The sequence below is a fragment of the Oncorhynchus tshawytscha genome, linkage group LG15, assembly GCF_018296145.1.
Source record: "Oncorhynchus tshawytscha isolate Ot180627B linkage group LG15, Otsh_v2.0, whole genome shotgun sequence".
Lineage (NCBI taxonomy): Eukaryota > Metazoa > Chordata > Actinopteri > Salmoniformes > Salmonidae > Oncorhynchus > Oncorhynchus tshawytscha.
The window spans coordinates 2187280-2208789 of record NC_056443.1 but is presented as its reverse complement, the minus strand read 5'-3'; the positions used below and the strand labels follow the sequence as shown (position 1 = coordinate 2208789).

The following is a 21510-nucleotide window of genomic DNA, read 5'->3' as shown; positions in this document are numbered from 1 at the left end:
CTGGTGACAGTGCTGCTCTATTCTGAGACAAGCAGAACCACCCAGCCCTGTCTATGTAAATCTCAGTTTCACTCCCACAGCTACCAGTCTAGCAGATGAACAGTTTCACTGTCTGAAATACCCTGGACTGGGCCAGATGTGAGGGACTGTCTGATTTAAACCTCTATGGTGGATTCAGGAAGGGAGACATAACAGATATGCCAACATGTAATTAATGACAGATAAAATGGGTATTATACTTTATGATGATAGTTTATGTACAAGTAGTTTACATGTGTCTCATGTTGAATCCAGCGTCAGGTCTCATTCACAGAGCTAACAGTCCGTAACCTACTCATAAAAAAAGTTAATATGCTGCTGATGATGATCACATCCATTGGATTTCCACAGCTGGTTGTAAGGTCCATTTGTGGATTTTTTGAGTGCTTGGGAGCCTGAAGCGATTGTAAATTTCAAGTAATATTCAATAACGTGAATAAAAAGGGCATAATTACAATGCTATTATTGTTAGGCATGTGTAGTGGAGGCGAAGTCAGGTGCAGGACAGCAGTGTAGAAAACAGGCGCACTTTAATACCGTTCAGAAATACAGCACAATAAAACATATACGTGCAAAAATAACGGAAAATAACAAAAGTAATGCGCCTGAACAAACCACGTGATGGGAAACAGAGGGTTAAATACAAGTAGATTGATTGGGGAAATGAAAAGCAGGTGTGTATGGAACAAGACAAGACCAATGGACATATGAAAAATGGAGCGGCGATGGCTAGAAAGCCGGTGACGTCGATCTCCGAACGCCACCCGAACCAGGAGAGGAGCCCACTTCAGCGGAGGTTGTGACAATTATTGGTTATTGGTTGTTTTTTTAGCAAGACAAAACTATAATGAATAATGGAGATTGTTTTTCAAAAGTCATATATCATGTAACTTCTGAACATATATCACTTTATCTGTTTATTAGTGTTATGGTAATATGCTATGGTAACATATTGATATCCATGGAAAAGAGAATACCAGTCAGTTTCCACCTTCCAGTGATCATTGGCACGGCCAGCCCGCTCATTAGGCAGGATTAGGTGGCCGCCTATGGCGTTAGATTGACGAGGGCGGCATTTTCTGAGCTAAACTGACCAGTACACACATACAGCAACATATAAAACCTCCCATAATTCTGCCTAAAAACAATGATAATTTCTCTCAGCCAGTGGCATATGGGCTTTTAGGTGAGCGCTGATGCAGCCCTATGATAAGCAGTGCCCACTTTGACAAAGGCAGGGGCGCAAAACATTTTGCTTGTCCATTCCCAGTGCGCCTCTCCAGGGTGCTGTTGGAGAGACACATCGCTGCGGCGTTCCACCAACGTTCCGTCGAAAATAATCATGTAACATAAATCATGTCGGGGATATAGGATATGGTAGAAAGAGTATGTGGATTTATTGTCACCTACAGGACAGAGATAAAATGTAAAAAAGTGTTATGAGATGGACACTTACATCATGCAGGTTTCTCTGATCAATTCCTCTATTTATCTCACCTTTATTTAACCAGGTAGGTCAGTTGAGAACAAGTTCTCATTTACAACTGTGACCTGGCCAAGATGAGTCAAAGCAGTGCGACAAAAACAATAACACAGAGTTACACATAAACAAATGTACAGGCAACAACACAAAAGAAAAGAAACATATAAAAATCTATGTACAGTGTGTGCAAATGTAGAAGAGTAGGAAGGTAGGCAATAAATAGGCCCTAGAGGCAAAATAAATACAATTTAGCATTAATACTGGAGTGATAGATGTGCAGATGATGATGTGCAAGTAGAGATACTGGGGTGCAAAAGAGCAAGAGGGTAAGTAATAATATGGAGATGAGGTAGTCGGGTGTGCTATTTACAGATGGGCTGTGTACAGGTACAGTGATTGGTAAGCTGCTCAGACAGCTGATGCTTAAAGTTAGAGAGGGAGATATAAGACTCCAGCTACAGAGATTTCTGCAATTCGTTCCAGTCATTGGCAGCAGAAAACTGGAAGGAAAGGCGGCCAAAGTACGTGTTGGCTTTGGGGATGACCAGTGAGATATACCTGCTGGAGCGCGTGCTACGGGTGGGTGTTGTTATGGTGACCAGTGAGCTGAGATAAGGCGGAGCTTAACCTAGCAAAAACTTGTAGATGACCTGGAGCCAGTGGGTCTGGTGACGAAATAAGTAGCGAGGGCCAGCCGACGAGAGCATACAGGTCGCTGTTGTGGGTGGTATATGGGGCTGGTGACAAAACGGATGGCACTGTGATAGACTGCATCCAGTTTGCTGTGTAGAGTGTTGGAGGCTATTTTGTAAATGACATTGCTGAAGACGAGGATCGGTAGGATAGTCAGTTTTATGAGGGTATGTTTGGCAGCGTGAGTGTCACGAGAATTTTCTATCACAATGATGATAACAATCACTATAGCTTTGACCAATTCCCCCTAGGTTGTAAAGGTAGGGTTAATAAGAATTAGGCAAAGACTCAGATTCTGCAAACGGTTCGTTGTAGTTTATTCAGGAGAGATCTCAAGTCAATCAAAATTTGAACAGTCTTTATGACACCCTCTACGCACGCACGCACACACACACACACACACACACACATCACTTTTCTACCAGCCTTGGCAGTTTCTCGCCATTCTCTCCACTCCACCATAGATTAAAGAGGCCTTAAAAGGTCCCTCCTGTTGTCAGGTTTTTCAGAGGTATCATCATGTGTAGTCTCTGTTTTCTCCACATATTTCTCCCTCTTAACCTTTTATAACTAGGGGGCAGTATTTTCAGTTTTGGATAAAAAACGTTCCCGTTTTAAACAGGATATTTTGTCACGACAAGATGCTCGACTATGCATATAATTGACGGCTTTGGATAGAAAACACTCTGACGTTTCCAAAACTGCAAAGATATTGTCTGTGAGTGCAACAGAACTGATGTTACAGGTGAAACTCAGATAAAAATTCAACCAGGAAGTGCCCCATTTTCTGAAAGCCCTGCATGCCAATGACTCCTTATATGGCTGTGAATGGGCTACGAATGAGCTTACGCTTTCTACGTATTCCCCAAAGTGTCTACAGCATTGTGACGTCTTTTTACGCATTTATGTTGAAGAATAGCCGTAAGGGACCACATTGAGCAAGTGGTCACATAATGGCTCCCGCAGAAAATCTTGCGTAAAGTACACAAGTAGCCATTTTCCCAATTGCTTCTTATGAGAAACCAATTGTCCCGGTGGATATTTTATCGAATAGATATGTGAAAAACACCTTGAGGATTGATTCTAAACAACGTTTTGCATGTTTCTGTTGATATTATGGAGCTAATTTGGAAAAAAGTTTGCCGTTGTAGTGACTGCATTTTCCGGTCGATTTCTCAGCCAAACATGAAGAACAAACAGAGCTATTTCGCCGACAAAAATAATATTTTTGGAAAAAAGGAACATTTGCTATCTAACTGGGAGTCTCCTGAGTGAAAACATCCAAAGTTCTTCAAAGGTAAATTATTTAATTTGATTGCTTTTCTTATTTTCGTGAAAATGTTGCCTGCTGGTAGCAGAGCCTAGCATAGCATTATGCCATGATAAACTTACACAAATGCTTGTCTAGCGTTGGCTGTAAAGCATATTTTGAAAATCTGAGATGACAGTGTGAAAAAGGCTAAGCTGTGTCTCAATATATTTCATTTCTGATTTTCATGAATAGGAACATTTTCTAGGAAGATTTATGTCCGCTGCATTATGCTAATTACTTTGAGGCTATGATTACGCTCCCGCATGCGGGATGGGTAGTATCTTGTCCCACACATGTATTATTGGAATATAGTCTTATACGTTTCAGGGTGGAATTCTTTAGTCATTACTTTAACATATAAATCCCCTTATCAGTGAGTAAAGGAGGCTTTGTTGTGAAATAGGAAGCCGATTCTGGATTTAATTTTGGATTTATTTTGGTTTAATATGAGTCTGGAAGGAGAGTTTGCAATCCAGAGATTGTATTTGTAGTTGTAGGTATTTGTAGTTGTCCACATATTCTAAGTCAGAACCGTCCAGAGTAGTGATGCTAGTCAGGCGGGCGGGTGCGGGCAGAGCATGCATTTAGTTTTACTAGCGTTTAAGAGCAGTTGGAGTCCACGGAAGGAGTGTGGTATGGCATTGAAGCTTGTTTGGAGGTTTGTTCACACAGTGTCCAAATAAGGGCCAGATGTATACAGAATGGTGTCGTCTGCGTAGAGGTGGATCAAGGAATCACCCGCAGCAAGAGCGACATCATTGATATATACAGAGAAAAGAGTCGGCCCGAGAATTGAACCCTGTGCTACCCCCATAGAGACTGCCAGAGGTCCGGACAACAGGCCCTCCGATTTGACACCCTGAACAAACTCTATCTGAGAAGTAGTCATTTTTTACCATGACGGCCTACCCCGTATGACGCTGGGCCAAATGTGCGCCGCCCTATGGGACTCCCGATCGCCGCCGTTTGTGATTCAGCCCGGGATCAAACCAGCATCTGTAGTGACGCCTCTAGCATTGAGATACAGAGTCCAGAGGCCAGGTCACAACTTGCAGACTTGTTTACGTGTTGCTGTGCGTTTTGTTGTCAACCTATTTTGCTACCTGACAACTTTACGGTTTTTACTTTTTAATTACAGTTTATATTTTTGTTTTTTCCCTCAACTTTTTCACTCCGGACGCTTTATCTGGACATGGTTCGTCAGGACCTCCAACAGCCGAAGCTAAGTAGTAACATTAACATGATGCCTTCTAATTGCAGTCGCTGTACTCATAATATACAGGAGAGCGATCGCCTTACGGCGAGGATAGCTGTGCTGCAAGCCCAGCTTCAGACGCAATCGTTAGGCAAGGGTAATTTCAGTGTAGGAAAGGATGAAACAGCGTCTGTGCCACCAGTAAGTACAGATAGTAGTATAAATCCCCTGGCACAGTCCCCGCAGCCGGACAACTTTCTCACGGTTTCTGGAAGGAAATGCTGTAGGAAGGAGACTCCAATACCCGCAGTATTAGACTTAAAACGAATCATCCAGCGATCATACACTGTTTACCAGGGGGCAGGGCTACCGACGTTAAGGCTAATCTGAAGATGGTGCTGGCTAAAGCTAAAACTGGCGAGTGTAGAGAGTATAGAGATATTGTTATCCACGTCGGCACCAACGATGTTAGGATGAAACAGTCAGAGATCACCAAGCGCAACATAGCTTCTGCGTGTAAATCAGCTAGAAAGATGTGTTGGCATCGAGTAATTGTCTCTGGCCCCCTCCCAGTTAGGGGGAGTGATGAGCTCTACAGCAGTCTCACAACTCAATCGCTGGTTGAAAACTGTTTTCTGCCCCTCCCAAAAGATAGAATTTGTAGATAATTGGCCCTCTTTCTGGGACTCATCCACAAACAGGACCAAGCCTGACCTGCTGAGGAGTGACGGACTCCATCCTAGCTGGAGGGGTGCTCTCATCTTATCTACCAACATAGACAGGGCTCTAACTCCTCTAGCTCCACAATGAAATAGGGTGCAGGACAGGCAGCAGGCTGTTAGCCAGCCTGCCAGCATAGTGGAGTCAGCTCAGCTATCACCATTGAGACCGTGTCTGTGCCTCGACCTAGGTTGGGCAAAACTAAACATGGCGGTATTCGCCTTAGCAATCTCACTAGGACCTCCTCCATTCCTGTCATTATTGAAAGAGATCATGATACCTCACATCTCAAAATAGGGCTACTTAATGTTAGATCCCTTACTTCAAAGGCAAATATAGTCAATGAACTAATCACTGATCATAATCTTGATGTGATTGGCCTGACTGAAAAATGGATTAAGCCTGATGAATTTACTGTGTTAAATGAGGCCTCACCTCCTGGCTACACTAGTGACCATATCCCCCGTGCATCCCGCAAAGGCGGAGGTGTTGCTAACATTTACGATAGCACATTTCAATTTACAAAAAAAAAATGACATTTTCATCTTTTGAGCTTCTAGTCATGAAATCTATGCAGCCTACTCAATCACTTTTTATAGCTACTGTTTACAGGCCTCCTGGGCCATATACAGCGTTCATCATTGAGTTCCCTGAATTCCTATCGGACCTTGTAGTCATAGCAGACAATATTCTAATCTTTGGTGACTTTAATATTCACATGGAAAAGTCCACAGACCAACTCCAAAAGGCTTTCGGAGCCATCATCGACTCAGTGGGTTTTGTCCAACATGTCTCTGGACCCACTCACTGTCACAGTCATACTCTGGACCTAGTTTTGTCCCATGGAATAAATGTTGTGGATCTTAATGTTTTTCCTCATAATCCTGGACTATCGGACCACCATTTTATTACGTTTGCAATTGCAACAAATAATCTGCTCAGACCCCAACCAAGGAACATCAAATAAGAACAATCCGAAATTCCTTTTTGATACTGTCGCAAAGCTAACTAAAAAGCAGCATTCCCCAAGAGAGGATGGCTTTCACTTTAGCAGTGATAAATTCATGAACTTCTTTGAGGAAAAGATCATGATTATTAGAAAGCAAATTACGGACTCCTCTTTAAATCTGCGTATTCCTTCAAAGCTCATTTGTCCTGAATCTGCACAACTCTGCCAGGACCTAGGATCAAGAGAGACGTTCAAGTGTTTTAGTACTATATCTCTTGACACAATGATGAAAATAATCATGGCCTCTAAACCTTCAAGCTGCATACTGGACCCTATTCCAACTAAACTACTGAAAGAGCTGCTTCCTGTGCTTGGCCCTCCTATGTTGAACATAATAAACGGCTCTCTATCCACCGGATGTGTACCAAACTCACTAAAAGTGGCAGTAATAAAGCCTCTCTTGAAAAAGCCAAACCTTGACCCAGAAAATATAAAAAACTATCGGCCTATCTCGAATCTTCCATTCCTCTCAAAATTTTTTGAAAAGGCTGTTGCGCAGCAACTCACTGCCTTCCTGAAGACAAACAATGTATACGAAATGCTTCAGTCTGGTTTTAGACCCCATCATAGCACTGAGACTGCACTTGTGAAGGTGGTAAATGACCTTTTAATGGCATCAGACCGAGGCTCTGCATCTGTCCTCGTGCTCCTAGACCTTAGTGCTGCTTTTGATACCATCGATCACCACATTCTTTTGGAGAGATTGGAAACCCAAATTGGTCTACACGGACAAGTTCTGGCCTGGTTTAGATCTTATCTGTCGGAAAGATATCAGTTTGTCTCTGTGAATGGGTTGTCATCTGACAAATCAACTGTAAATTTCGGTGTTCCTCAAGGTTCCGTTTTAGGACCACTATTGTTTTCACTATATATTTTACCTCTTGGGGATGTCATTCGAAAACATAATGTTAACTTTCACTGCTATGCGGATGACACACAGCTGTACATTTCAATGAAACATGGTGAAGCCCCAAAATTGCCCTCGCTAGAAGCATGTGTTTCAGACATAAGGAAGTGGATGGCTGCAAACTTTCTACTTTTAAACTCGGACAAAACAGAGATGCTTGTTCTAGGTCCCAAGAAACAAAGAGATCTTCTGTTGAATCTGACAATTAATCTTAATGGTTGTACAGTCGTCTCAAATAAAACTGTGAAGGACCTCTGCGTTACTCCGGACCCTGATCTCTCTTTTGAAAAAATATCAAGACCATTTCAAGGACAGCTTTTTTCCATTTACGTAACATTGCAAAAATCAGAAACTTTCTGTCCAAAAATGATGCAGAAAAATTAATCCATGCTTTTGTCACTTCTAGGTTAGACTACTGCAATGCTCTACTTTCCGGCTACCCGGATAAAGCACTAAATAAACTTCAGTTAGTGCTAAATACGGCTGCTAGAATCCTGACTAGAACCAAAAAATGTGGTTACACTGGCTTCCTGTCAAAGCAAGGGCTGATTTCAAGGTTTTACTGCTAACCTACAAAGCATTACATGGGCTTGCTCCTACCTATCTCTCTGATTTGGTCCTGCCGTACATACCTAATTGTCCCTAGAATTTCTAAGCAAACAGCTGGAGGCAGGGCTTTTTCCTATAGAGCTCCATTTTTATGGAACGGTCTGCCTACCCATGTCAGAGACGCAAACTCGGTCTCAACCTTTAAGTCTTTACTGAAGACTCATCTCTTCAGTGGGTCATATGATTGAGTGTAGTCTGGCCCAGGAGTGGGAAGGTGAACGGAAAGGCTCTGGAGCAACGAACCGCCCTTACTGTCTCTGCCTGGCCGGTTCCCCTCTTTCCACTGGGATTCTCTGCCTCTAACCCTATTACAGGGGCTGAGTCACTGGCTTACTGGGGCTCTCTCATACCGTCCCTGGGAGGGGTGTGTTACCTGAGTGGGTTGAGTCACTGATGTGATCATCCTGTCTGGGTTGCCCCCCCCACCCCCCCTTGGGTTGTACCGTGGCGGAGATCTTTGTGGGATATACTCAGCCTTGTCTAAGGATGGTAAGTTGGTGGTTGAAGATATCCCTCTAGTGGTGTGGGGGCTGTGCTTTGGCAAAGTGGGTGGGGTTATATACTTCCTGTTTGGCCCTGTCCGAGGGTGTCCTCGGATGGGGCCACAGTGTCTCCTGACCCCTCCTGTCTCAGCCTCCAGTATTTATGCTGTAGTAGTTTATGTGTCGGGGGGCTAGGGTCAGTTTGTTATATCTGGAGTACTTCTCCTGTCCTATTCGGTGTCCTGTGTGAATTTAAGTGTGCTCTCTCTAATTCTCTCTTTCTCTCTTTCTTTCTCTCTCTCGGAGGACCTGAGCCCTAGGACCATGCCTCAGGACTACCTGACATGATGACTCCTTGCTGTCCCCAGTCCACCTGGCCGTGCTGCTGCTCCAGTTTCAACTGTTCTGCCTTATTATTATTGGACCATGCTGGTCATTTATGTACATTTGAACATATTGGCCATGTTCTGTTATAATCTCCACTCAGCACAGCCAGAAGAGGACTGGCCACCCCACATAGCCTGGTTCCTCTCTAGGTTTCTTCCTAGGTTTTGGCCTTTCTAGGGAGTTTTTCCTAGCCACCGTGCTTCTACACCTGCATTGCTTGCTGTTTGGGGTTTTAGGCTGGGTTTCTGTACAGCACTTTGAGATATCAGCTGATGTACGAAGGGCTATATAAATAAATTTGATTTGATTTGAGATGGCATGTCGAATTAGCATGAAATTGTTCATTCATTTGTCCATATAGATTATTATCTTAAACTGTAATAAGGTTATATAGCCTAATATTTCAATGGTTTGCGTCATTTTCTCTCAAATATATTACCTTGGAGACACAGGGAAAATATACATATGAAGACTGTGATAAAAGTCATGGTTGTTGTAGGTTCTGTTGTCCTGAAGGACAGCTCTCAGTCATGAAGTGTTAAACTCACAAGGCTATAAACACTCCCAGAGCACTGCAGCATGTGCTGCTAATGCAAAGTGTCCTATATATGGGGGCTCACAATTGACCCAGAGTCGTCAGCGTTTTTGCCGGGGTAGACCGTCATTGTAAATCAGAATTTGTTCTTAATAACGGACTTGCCTAGTTAAATAAAGGTTAAATAAAACAATTAAATATGTAAATAGTCTTCCTGGACAGTCAAACTGATATGATGTAGAAACCTGGTAGCTATGTAATGACCGACATGGTCTCTGATATAAGTGCTGAATAAGGACTGATATATTGATTATAGACTATCTACAAATGGAGCATATTGTTATTAATATGTTATTTGACCAGATAGTAGCTGCTTTCTGTCTCCCTCCAGTGGTCAGGCTCAGTCACTGCAGTCTGTGTGTGGACTGTGATGCTGCTGACTGACTCAGATCTAAAAGGGAGATTTCCAGAGCTCTGACATCTCCAGTCTCCTGCTTCACCTGCTGCTCTCTGGAACTACCACAGTGGTGTGAGGGAGGATGTATGGGTAATGTTTAGGGCTTTATTGTATCTCTTTGAATCATGTTGATTAAATTCTAGCTATTCAAAACACAGTTCAACTTCAGGGGTTTGGATTATTGTACATCATCGATATTCAGATTGGTTGATGGTTTTCCTTGAGTTACTCAACAGAGTCAACATGTAGTTAATGTTCAGGAGAAGAATTTAGTGATCAATGATGATGTAAGGTCTTCTAGACATAGCTCTAGTTTGACTCTATTGTTGTTCTGCTCTACTACACATGTCACGTGTCATTGTACTGGATCATCTCCTCCCCTCAGCACCTGCAGTAGGTCCCAGCTGTATCAGTACAGTCACTGTACAGTCTGACTGAGGGAGGTTTTTGTACGGCTCTGTATCACTGTGTGAACACATTACCACTGTGGTAACTCTGACAGTAGTAATCACCTGCATCTTCAACCTTGACTTCGCTGATGGTCAGAGTGAAGTCACTCCCAGATCCACTGCCACTGAATCTAGATGGAGTCCCAGACTGAAGTGTTGTAGCACGGTAAATAAGGAGTTTAGGAGCTCCTCCAGGTTTCTGTTGGTACCAGGCTAAAAAGTCATTGTTGTAAACATTACTGCTGGTTTTACAGTTCAGAGAGACTGTCTGTCCTGGGAGAACAGCTTTCACTACCGGAGTCTGTGTCACAATGTACTGTCCTCTGGATTCTGAAAAATATTGTAAAACATTTATAGTAATGAATAGTTCTGAATAGAAATATTAACATTGATATACTGTACATGTAAACACTATAGATTTAATTCATTTTCAACAATACATTCTGAAAATTGTAACCTTGTATGTAGAAGACAAGTGTCCAGATGAAGATGGTGATAAAAGTCATGGTTGTTGTGGGTTCTGTTGTCATGAAGAACAGCTCTCAGTCATGAAGTGTTAAACTCACAGGGATATAAATGCTCTTAGAGCAGTGGAGCAAATTAATTATGCAAATTAATGTTTCAAATCTATTTCAGGTTTCAAGTAGGTTCCCATGAGAATACATTTTGAGATTTATTTTATAATAATTAGGTGGGTAATTAAATTTGTCTTATTTCACACAGTTTTATGCCCAAGTGTGAATTGGATTTTTTTTTTTTGCATATTCCAACTCCCCCTGAGACAACCTCGGAGAGTGGGGTCAAGGGCAGGGTCTGCCTTTGCCAACGGCGACCCTGGAGCAATTAGGGTTAAGTGCCTTGCTCAAGGTCACATCAGCATATTTTTCACCTTGTCGACCCAGATATTTGAACTAGTGACCTTTCAGTTACTGGCCCAACACTCTAACCGCTAGCTACCTGCTGCCCCTTTAATAACATCAAACAGCAACTGTTTTATCTGATGACTAATGTATGGTAACTTTTATGTCACACCACCATTATATTATTATTCTGATGATGATCAGATATAATGAACTGTCTGTTCACTCATGCTCGGTCTCTCATGTAAGTTCCTCTAATCAGTTAGTGAACACTTCTCTAAACTAAAGCTGCTAGGATTCCTCTGGTAGTGTTGTCTGTCCTCTGTGACTTTACCTCCACTGTTAAATGTGAGATCAACATGTTTAATAAAGGAATATACAACATGATCACTATCACTACTGCTGCTGCTGTTGTCTTTCATATGGACAATATGGAGGAATACTAGCAACACTGATCTGATGCTGGACTGTACCTCCAGACTAGGAGAACCTGATACACAGAGGAAGGAAAAATGACTCATATCTGGATTTAAGATACAATTCATATTTGTATAATCTAGAAACAGCTTATATGAAGTGTTTGTTCTACCTGGAAGATGTTAAAGTGTATTAGTGTTGATTATGATTCTGTATGAGTGATCTTCACTGTAACAGCTGCAGCATCACAACACAGAGAGGTTTTTGAACCAGCAGTAATAGTGTAATGAACACGATGGGAGACAGAGAGCTGGTTTCAATGCAGGGCGCAGCAGGTGTTTGTTTGTAAAAGACAACAGGAGGAGGCAGGTAGCTGTGTCCAGGGACAGGCAGAAGGTCATACACAGGGGTCCAAAAAGGCAACAGTACAGGCAGGGACAAGGCTAGTAATGTAGTCCGGGAGATCAGGCAAGAGGTTGATAACAGGAAATCCGTTAGGCTGAAGTACAGACAGGGAATAGGCAAAAGGCATCGTTAGTGAGGCAAGCCAAAAACTGACAGGTGTGAGATTTTTTTTTAATCAATTTGAGAATAAGGTTGTAATGTAACAAAATGTGGAAATAGTCAATGGGTCTGAATACTTTCCGAATGCAACAAGGGCTTCCCCTCAGACAGGATCATGAGCTGGAAAGTGGATGGGACCAGCAAGAAGCAGGAGGCCAGTCCCATAAATCGCAGACTCCAGTCACCAAGACCATGAGGAAGGCTGACTGACTGTTCTGGGTAGGAACCCTCAGTCACACACCCCTGCAGAGAGAGGCTGCTGGATCCTCTGCTTTGACTCTGTTCTGAGATCAGATGTTCTCTGTCTTATTGATCACTGACATGTAAACAGACAGGGGGCTTTGCTTGAGTTCATGTGTCAATAATCTCTGTAGACTGAGGTTGTATCAGTGTTAGATTTGATGTGTTCTGCTTTATTACTATTAGATACTGTAGGAATGTTTGCTTTGATGCTTTGATGAATAAATTAAAATAAAGATTTACCTTAAGAACAAATATTTTTGTTGTCTCTTTCAATAAACCAAAGTAGACTTTAATCTTAAATGTTGTTGAATGATATAGAAATATATTCATAAAGCCTTGTTGACAGATTGAAAACCTTCAGACCTAAATAATGTCATTGCTTAGTTATATATGTTCTCACTTGAAACCAAATCGTCATCAACCACTAGTTCATACTAACACAAGATACTACAATGTTAACAGATTAACAGGAGAGGTCTAGATACTACAATGTTAACAGATTAACAGGAGAGGTCTAGATACTACAATGTTAACAGATTAACATGAGAGGTCTAGATACTACAATGTTAACAGATTAACAGGAGAGGTCTAGACACTACAATGTTAACAGATTAACATGAGAGGTCTAGCCACATGTAGTAGATGGTACTCCTGATTCATCTTTCTTGGAAAAGTTTTTAACCTGCTTGATTTATAAAGGCTGTAATCTACAAATGTAGGACCTTAATTTGATCACCCTATTGCAGGAGAACTGTCCTGCAATGCAGGAAATGTAAAACATTTAGTGTATTTGAGGTTTAACATGGCTTCTGAAGTTTGTAATTTCCACCTTGAAATTTCAGACTTGATTTTCCCTGATGATAAACACATCACTACCAACAAAAATGTACATTAATTATAATCCACATTATAATTCACATTTCCTGTTACTGTTGGATTATTTTCCTGCTGTAGCAAATTGTCTCAAATTAAGAATGCTATTGAACATTTCCTCAATATCTTGGACACTCACCAATGTGATCACACCCGTACTTAGCAAACCCCTGAGGACAGAGTGATCTGGTGACAGTGCTGCTCTATTCTGGGACAAACAGAACCACCCAGCCCTGTCTATGTAAATCTCAGTTTTACTCTCACAATTACCAGTCTAGCAGATGAACAGTTTCACTGCCTGAAATACCCTGGACTGGGCCAGATGTGGAGAGAAAGGGTGGAGATGACTCAATGAAATGAATGGATGATTAAATCGTCAATCAATTTCAGTCACATTGTGGTGACTATTATAGAAATGATACTCAGCACTGCTAAAAATAGCCAGGAATCAAAGTTTATCGATCTAAACTCTTTTCCCTAGGTTAACAAGAGGTGAATACTTCTGCTGGAATTTTGATTCATTTGCAAATGCTGCCCTCTACTGTGGTTTTCTGTGGCCTTTGTCCTATTTTTTTGTCCCTTTTTTGAACCATATTTATCATAAGCCTGGGCTGTCTATTCAGACACAAGTTAAACGTGAGAAACACTAACTGGCACAATGGTGTGAGGTGTCAAGACGATGGAATAGGAGGAATCTCATGGCATCGATGTTACCATACATATGGACAATATTCCAGGCTTGGTTTGCACAGAGCCTTCCTCGCCCCCACCTCACTGGTGGAACACACTAGTTAAATGGCCCTCCAAGGTATGCCCCTCTCCCCTGCCCCCTGATGGATGGTTGTCCTTTTCAAACGACGCCTTCATTGCGCAAATGTGTTTAATTAGCGGAAGGGGCTTTAATGAATTTGTGTGTATGTGTGTGTCACAGATGGAGGATGGGAATGACCAATGTTTGAGAGGGATGCACTCAGTCCAGCCCGGGGACAACGGGTTACCATTTAACAGCACCTGAGAGAAGGAGATATCGTCGGTCCATGAATTGGGAGACTATATTTAGCGTTCAGAATCTATTTGGTGCAGATACCGTAGCCTGTTTCACCTCTTCCATGACTAAACACAGTAAACCAATGCTATTTCTGGAAAATATGTATAAAACTTTGGTGTCAGTGCCATTTGCAGCAAACTATCAGAGGGGAAAGTATATGAATGTGTCCAGGAAGCTCAAGATGGAGGACATACCATGATATAGTTGTGGGGACCTTCACCTTGGTTAATGGTTCCATGTTGTTAATGGCGGTCAGGCCATTAAGCCCATTACCCCCAACAAACTCTTTAGCTGTGTTTGGTTTCCCATTGACTATTAAAATCAACTCCGGTCTAAATCCAATTAAAACATTGTTCACAAAATGTCTGAAGAGTATCGCAAGGGTAGAGGGGATCCAAAAAGGACTGTTGTTGTAATTTCTTTGTAAATTACTCAGATGTTACCAAAAATAGAAGCTAGCATGACAAACTAACTGAAGCTATAGCATGCTAGCTAACCAAATACGTTGTCAAGTTTATTTTGGTCTCATGATGACAGTGGAGTCTGCTGAGGGGAGAACGGCTCATAACGGATAGCTGAAATGGAGTTAATGGAATGGTATCAAAAACATGATACCATTCCAGCCATTATTATGAGCCATCCTCCCTTATAAGCAGCCTCCACTGCATTGCGACAGTTTCTCACTTTGTACGTTTTTTTGGAAGAATTACAGCAATTGGCTCAATTTACATTCAAAAGCTAACTTTGGTAATGATCACTAATGTCTATGGGAAGGCTAGGAGACATGCCTCTCCTTCGACGCCATATCATTCGCTGCTGAATTTCTGCTGGAACATTTTTACATTTGAGTAATTTAACAGACACTCTTATCCAGAGCACACATCTTCAACTTTTTACATTTTTTATACTTGGATTCAAAACACACAACCCTGGTGTTGCAAGCACCATTCTCTACCAACTGAGCCATACGGGACCTCTATTTGCATGGACTTTGCAGGATATTATGGGATTGATAGTCAACAAAACAATTATATAGCCTATGTAAGGATGTGTAACCAGATGTGTTTCGTCTAATACAGTTTATCAGATTCAGAACACACATCTAGTACATTTCCTGTTGTGTTAGTTTATACTGCCATCCAATCCCATTCCAAGTGCCATAAAGTACAGTAGTGCATACAGGTGATAAAAAACTGATATTTGTTCATAAAATGCTTGTTGACCACTTGCCTTATCTCACTTGCCTTATCTCAGCAGATTATAATACATGTGAGTGCATGTGTCCTTATTGGGATGATATTCACAAAATACAGGACATACCAGAATAGGGAACTTTCTTGCCGGCTTGTTGATGCTACAAATCGACCAGAGTGGGTACTAAAATCCTGATAAGTGACTCCTCCACACCGAGAGAGGGGGTGCCTGGGTGGTTTCTGAGTCCAAGCCATCATAAACACCTCTGCCCCTGACCATAGAGCGAGAGGATGCGGCACTCACCATAGTGACATGGAACTCTGGTGACCACGCAGGTGGAAGCAATGCCCGAAATAAACAGATAAATGAGACAGAAAGAGGGGGGCTGCGGATGCAGATAACACCACGACACGACGCCTCCGTCAACAAGATTTACTGTGAAGTGGGGCTACGGAGGGGGGTGTGTGGGGAAGGTGGGTTAACAGCCAGTCGTAAAGAACAGGGGGAGGGGTTGCCTCATAGGGAGAAACAAGGGAGAACGGGAGGAGAGAAAGAAAAAGAGAGAAAGAGAGAGTGAGCAAGAAAGGGACGTAGATAAAGCCTGAACCGGCATCATGAGCTGTGCACTGCCCTACGACTCCTTGCCCGCTCGGCTGAGCCCCAGGCGAGCGGTGAACTGGGAACGTGAGCAGCTAGCGGCGCAGAGGCTCTCCTCTCCCAGAGGGCTGAGCCTCATCAACCCTTCTACTGGGCTTCGGCGGCACTCGGCACTCCCCGGGTACATGCTCTCGCCCTTCCAGGAGCAGCAACACCAGGAGCACCAGGAACAGCTGCAGCAACAGCGCCTCTCATTGTCCCTGTGCTCCGAGGCCTCCATGGCGCCCCCTGCTCCTCACATGGGTGGACCCCTGCCCTGCTGCCGGCCAGTGGGCATCATGCCCCTGCTGCGCCTGACCCTGCTGGCCTTCAGCTGCCTCTTCTGGGCGGCCGGTCTGGCCATCTTCACCCTGGGCGTGTGGGCCCAGGTATCACTGGCCGACTACATGCTGCTGTCGGCCAACCGCTACCCCAATGCCCCGCTCATCCTTCTGGCCACGGGGGCCACCATCACAGCCTGGGGCTTCCTGGGCTGTCTGGGAGTGGCCGCCAACCTACCCTTCGTGCTGCGGGCATACGGCTTCATCCAGTTGGCGGCACTGATGGCAGGGCTGGCCGCCGGCCTCTCGGGCCTGTTTTACCGCGAGGACATCGCCGGAGGGTTCCGTAGCGGACTGCAGCAGGCAGTGGCGGGCTATGGCGAAGATGAGGGCCGCTCCAACGCTCTGGATAGCCTGCAGAGGGCACTAGAGTGCTGTGGGGCCGAGGGCTGGCGTGATTGGCTGACCTCCGACTGGGCCAATCAGGACGCAGCCTTCTCGCCCATGGGCAACGGCTCCTCTGTGTCGCTACCCGACAGCTGCTGTATGCAACGCATGGGCTGCAGAAACCGACCCTTGCCAGCCGTGGGCAGTGAAGGGGTGGCGGCTGCTGGGATCCATCCCCACGGATGTTTCCGGAAGGTGTTCAGTTTCGTCAATGATAACGTCTTCCACATTGCTGCTACCGTGCTGGGGCTAGCCTTCACCCAGATAGGTGGCATTGCCCTGGCCTGTCTACTAGCTAATCGCCTGCAACCAAGACTACACCGACCAGTCGCACACTAATAAAGAGAGTGGGCAATACTGGACCTTGACTAGGGATCAACCAATCGCAGAGTTATACCATTTGGCCTGTACAAGGCCTCGAACTTCACATTTGGGATTTTGTGTAGAAGAGGAAAATGGAGGACATTTATTTTTACTCTGTCACTACTTTAATCCAAGAACGAGCTGTGACATACCTGCTCCTTTTCATATCCACTCACCATCTCTTTCTCCGACCAACAATCCTGAGGTATTTACTGTATAAGACAGACCATTGACTGACTGTAAATATACTGCCTGCTGTTCATGAACAAATGTGATCACTGTACATATACATGTGTGAAATGACTGTTTAACAAGATTTGCAGTGAAACAAAGTGTTATTTTATTATGTGCTATTTTGGCAGTCATAATAACTCATTTAGTTGTTTCTTGTAAATAATCCGGCACAGAGGAATGTAATATTTACTGTTATATTTGAACAGTATGATTGTTATGATCAGACCATACACTCTTAGAAAAAAGGGTTCCAAAGGGTTCTTCGGGTGTCCCCATAGGAAAATCCTTTTTGGTTCCAGATAGAACCCTTGTGGGTTCAATGTAGAACCCTCTGTGGAACAGGGTTCTACATGGAACCAGAACGGGTTCTTCTAAGTGTTCTCCTATGGGGACAGACAAAGAAACCTTTTAGGTTCTAGCACCTTTTTTTCTAAGAGTGTATTGACTATACCATTTTCCGTTTTGTGATTTTTGTCTTGTATATATATATATTTGACAGTCAGTTGACCATTATGGAATATGTCTAATGTCAAAATTGCTACAGCAGACACACCCTAGGTCTAGTTCCATGTATACATTTGTATTGCTTTTTTAAGTGTTTGTGCAGTTATATTTTGTGATACATGTTCATTTTATGATGATACAATCCCAACATTTTGTGATAAAGTCAGGTTAAGCTTTTGAAAAGACCAGATACATGTCTATACCTCCATTTGGTGTATTTTAATGGGAATGTATCATCCTTTTCTGATCTCGGTTTGCAAGTTCCTGTGACAATAATACTTTGTTATATTTAGCGCATACACCAATTCAACTACACACCAATTCTGTAATGGTCCCAAAGCATTGGCATGACACAGATATAGTGCATTGGTTGGGCTGTCACATAAGCATGAAGCAGTACTGGACAGCCTGAAAAAAATCATCATTACCTCGGTCATTCCTTTTGTACAACTATCGCAATTCCTTACAAGGTGCATTGTTGTTCATCAAACTGCAATAAGAATGGCAATTGACATTGATTTTATATTGAATATGATTGCTAATTATAATCAATGGCATTGAAATAAATCAACGTAAGGATCATTTCATGGTCAAGTAATTCAGACCTATGGAAGTTAATCATACAAAAAGTAACTATATAGCCAGGAATTAAATAGGTATTGTGTAGGTGGGGGAACTGTCTTCAAAATGTCTTGTTCCCCTAATCATTTTTAATAGACATCTATTCCCATTATAGGCTGTTTCAACACCCGCCTCCTAATTTATGTCTTGTGTACAGCCCAATGGATCAATACATTCGCTAATGTGATCTCACGATCACCATTTATCCTCTACCCTCCAATACTCACTGTGCATTTTGATTATCTTCCTCTTGTAATTGTGTTGTGTGTTGTGTTCCACGTATTATAATTAAGCAGTAAGGTCGAGGGAGTGTGGTATATGGACAATATACCACGGCAACGGGCTGTTCTTATGCATGACGCTACGCGGAGTGCCTGGACACAGACCTTAGCCGTGTTATATTGGCCATATACCACAAACCCCCGAGGTGCCTTATTGCTATTACAAACTGGTTACCAATGTAATTAGAGCAGTAAAAATACATGTTTTATGACACCCGTGTCAGCCAATCAGCATTCAAGGCTCAAACCACCCAGTTTATGTGTAACATCTATTCTAATGCTTATCAGTGACGGTGAACCCGACACACAGACATTACCTCGTGACTGATGAACAAAAGACTTGTGTCATACCTTGTGACAGAGAATGGGTGTACTTCAGTCTGTTGGTTGTCCTTGACATGCGAGGCACAAACACCTGACATCCCTGTACTACTCATGTTGACGTGGCTATAATCTGAAACACAACTTGTGTATATAAAAATATATTCACTGGAAAGTACATTTCACAAAAATACTCAAAGGAAAGGACAAGGGAACTACACTCCAAAGACAAAACTATCTTCTGAGGGAATCTTTGAAAACAATAGTGTGTGTTGATGTTTCTGCAACTCTTTATAAACCATCTGTAGTGTATAACCTTTATGTATTTTGTGACGGTATATATATATATATGACTTACCGTTGTATACATTTAAGCTATGGGAATATGCATGATAGTGGCCAATTGTCTCAAATGCCTATACTGTAAAACATTTCCAACGAAGCCTTTATGATTAAAATTCCATAGTCAAAATCAAATCAAATTTCATTTGTCACATACACATGGTTAGCAGATGTTAATGTGAGTGTGGCGAAATGCTTGTGCTTCTAGTTCCGACAATGCAGTAATAACCAACGAGTAATCTAACCTAACAATTTCACAACAACTACCTTACACACACAAGTGTAATGGGATGAATAATATGTACATAAAGATACAGTGAATCATTTTGCACGCCCAATTTTTCAGTTTTTGATTTGTTAAAAAAGTTTGAAATATCCAATAAATGTCGTTCCACTTCATGATTGTGTCCCACTTGTTTTTGTTCTTCACAAAAAAATAGTTTTATATCTTTATGTTTGAAGCCTGAAATGTGGCAAAAGGTCGCAAAGGGGGCCGAATACTTTCGCAAGGCACTGTATATGAATGAGTGATGGTACAGAACGGCATAGGCAAGATGCAGTAGATGGTATCGAGTACAGTATATACATATGAGATGAGTAATGTAGGGTATGTAAACATTATATTAAGTGGCATTGTTTAAAGTGGCTAGTGATACATTTTTTACATACATTTTTCCAATATTAAAGTGGCTGGAGATGAGTCAGTATGTTGGCAGCAGCCACTCAATGTTAGTGGTGGATGTTTAATTAACAGTCTGATGGGCTTGAGATAGAAGCTGTTTTTCAGTCTCTCGGTTCCTGCTTTGGTGCACCTGTACTGACCTCGCCTTCTGGATGATAGCGGGGTGAACAGGCAGTGGCTCGGGTGGTTGTTGTCCTTGATGATCTTTATGGCCTTCCTGTGACATCGGGTGGTGTAGGTGTCCTGGAGGGCAGGTAGTTTGTCCCCGGCGATGTGTTGTGCAGACCTCACTACCCTCTGGAGAGCCTTACGGTTGTGGGCGGAGCAGTTGCCGTACTAGGCAGTGATACAGCCCGACAGGATGCTCTCGATTGTGCATCTGTAAAAGTTTGTGAGTGCTTTTGGTGACAAGCCGAATTTCTTCAGCCTCCTGAGGTTGAAGAGGCGCTGCTGCGCCTTCACCACACTGTCTCTGTGGGTGGACCAATTCAGTTTGTCCGTGATGTGTACGCCGAGGAACTTAAAACTTACTACCTTCTCCACTACTGTCCTGTCAATGTGGATAGGGGGGGTACTCACCCTGCGGTTTCCTGAAGTCCACGATCATCTCCTTTGTTTTGTTGACATTGGGTGTGAGGTTATTTTCCTGACACCACAGTCAGAGGGCCCTCACCTCCTCCCTGTAGGCCGTCTTGTCGTTGTTGGTAATCAAGCCTAACACTGTACTGTCGTCTGCAAACTTAATGATTGAGTTGGAGGCGTGCATGGCCACGCAGTCGTGGGTGAACAGGGAGTACAGGAGAGGGCTCAGAACGCACCCTTGTGGGGTCCCAGTGTTGAGGATCAGCGGGGTGGAGATGTTGTTACCTACTAGAGGTCGACCGATTAATCGGAATGGCCGATTAATTAGGGCCGATTATTATTGCTTTTACACCTTTATTTAACTAGGCAAGTCTTACTTTCAATGACGGCCTAGGAACTGTGGGTTAACTGCCTTGTTCAAGGTCAGAACGACAGATTTTTACCTTGTCAGCTCTGGGATTCAATCTCGCAACCTTACGGTTAACTAGTCCAACGCTCTAACCACCTGCCTCTCATTGCACTCCACGAGGAGCCTGCCTGTTACGTGAATGCAGTAGAAGCCACGGTAAGTTGCTAGCTAGCATTAAACTTATCTTATAAAAAACAATCAATCAATCATAATCACTAGTTAACTACACATGGTTGATGATATTTCTAGTTTATCTAGCGTGTCCTGTGTTGCATATAATCGATGCAACGCTGGGGGATGATTTAACAAAAGCGCATTTGCGAAAAAAGCA

At 42.9% G+C, this 21510-nt stretch overlaps 1 long non-coding RNA gene across 1 annotated transcript; it reads right to left on the bottom strand.

Moving 5' to 3' along the window:
- Nucleotides 1–12015: 12015 nt before the first annotated feature.
- LOC121839370 lies at nucleotides 12016–20368 on the bottom strand. The gene is made up of 3 exons (XR_006078900.1): nucleotides 20329–20368; nucleotides 19195–19297; nucleotides 12016–12434 (listed from the first exon to the last, which is right to left on the bottom strand). It is a non-coding gene; the product is annotated as an uncharacterized LOC121839370 (long non-coding RNA).
- Nucleotides 20369–21510: the final 1142 nt, after the last annotated feature.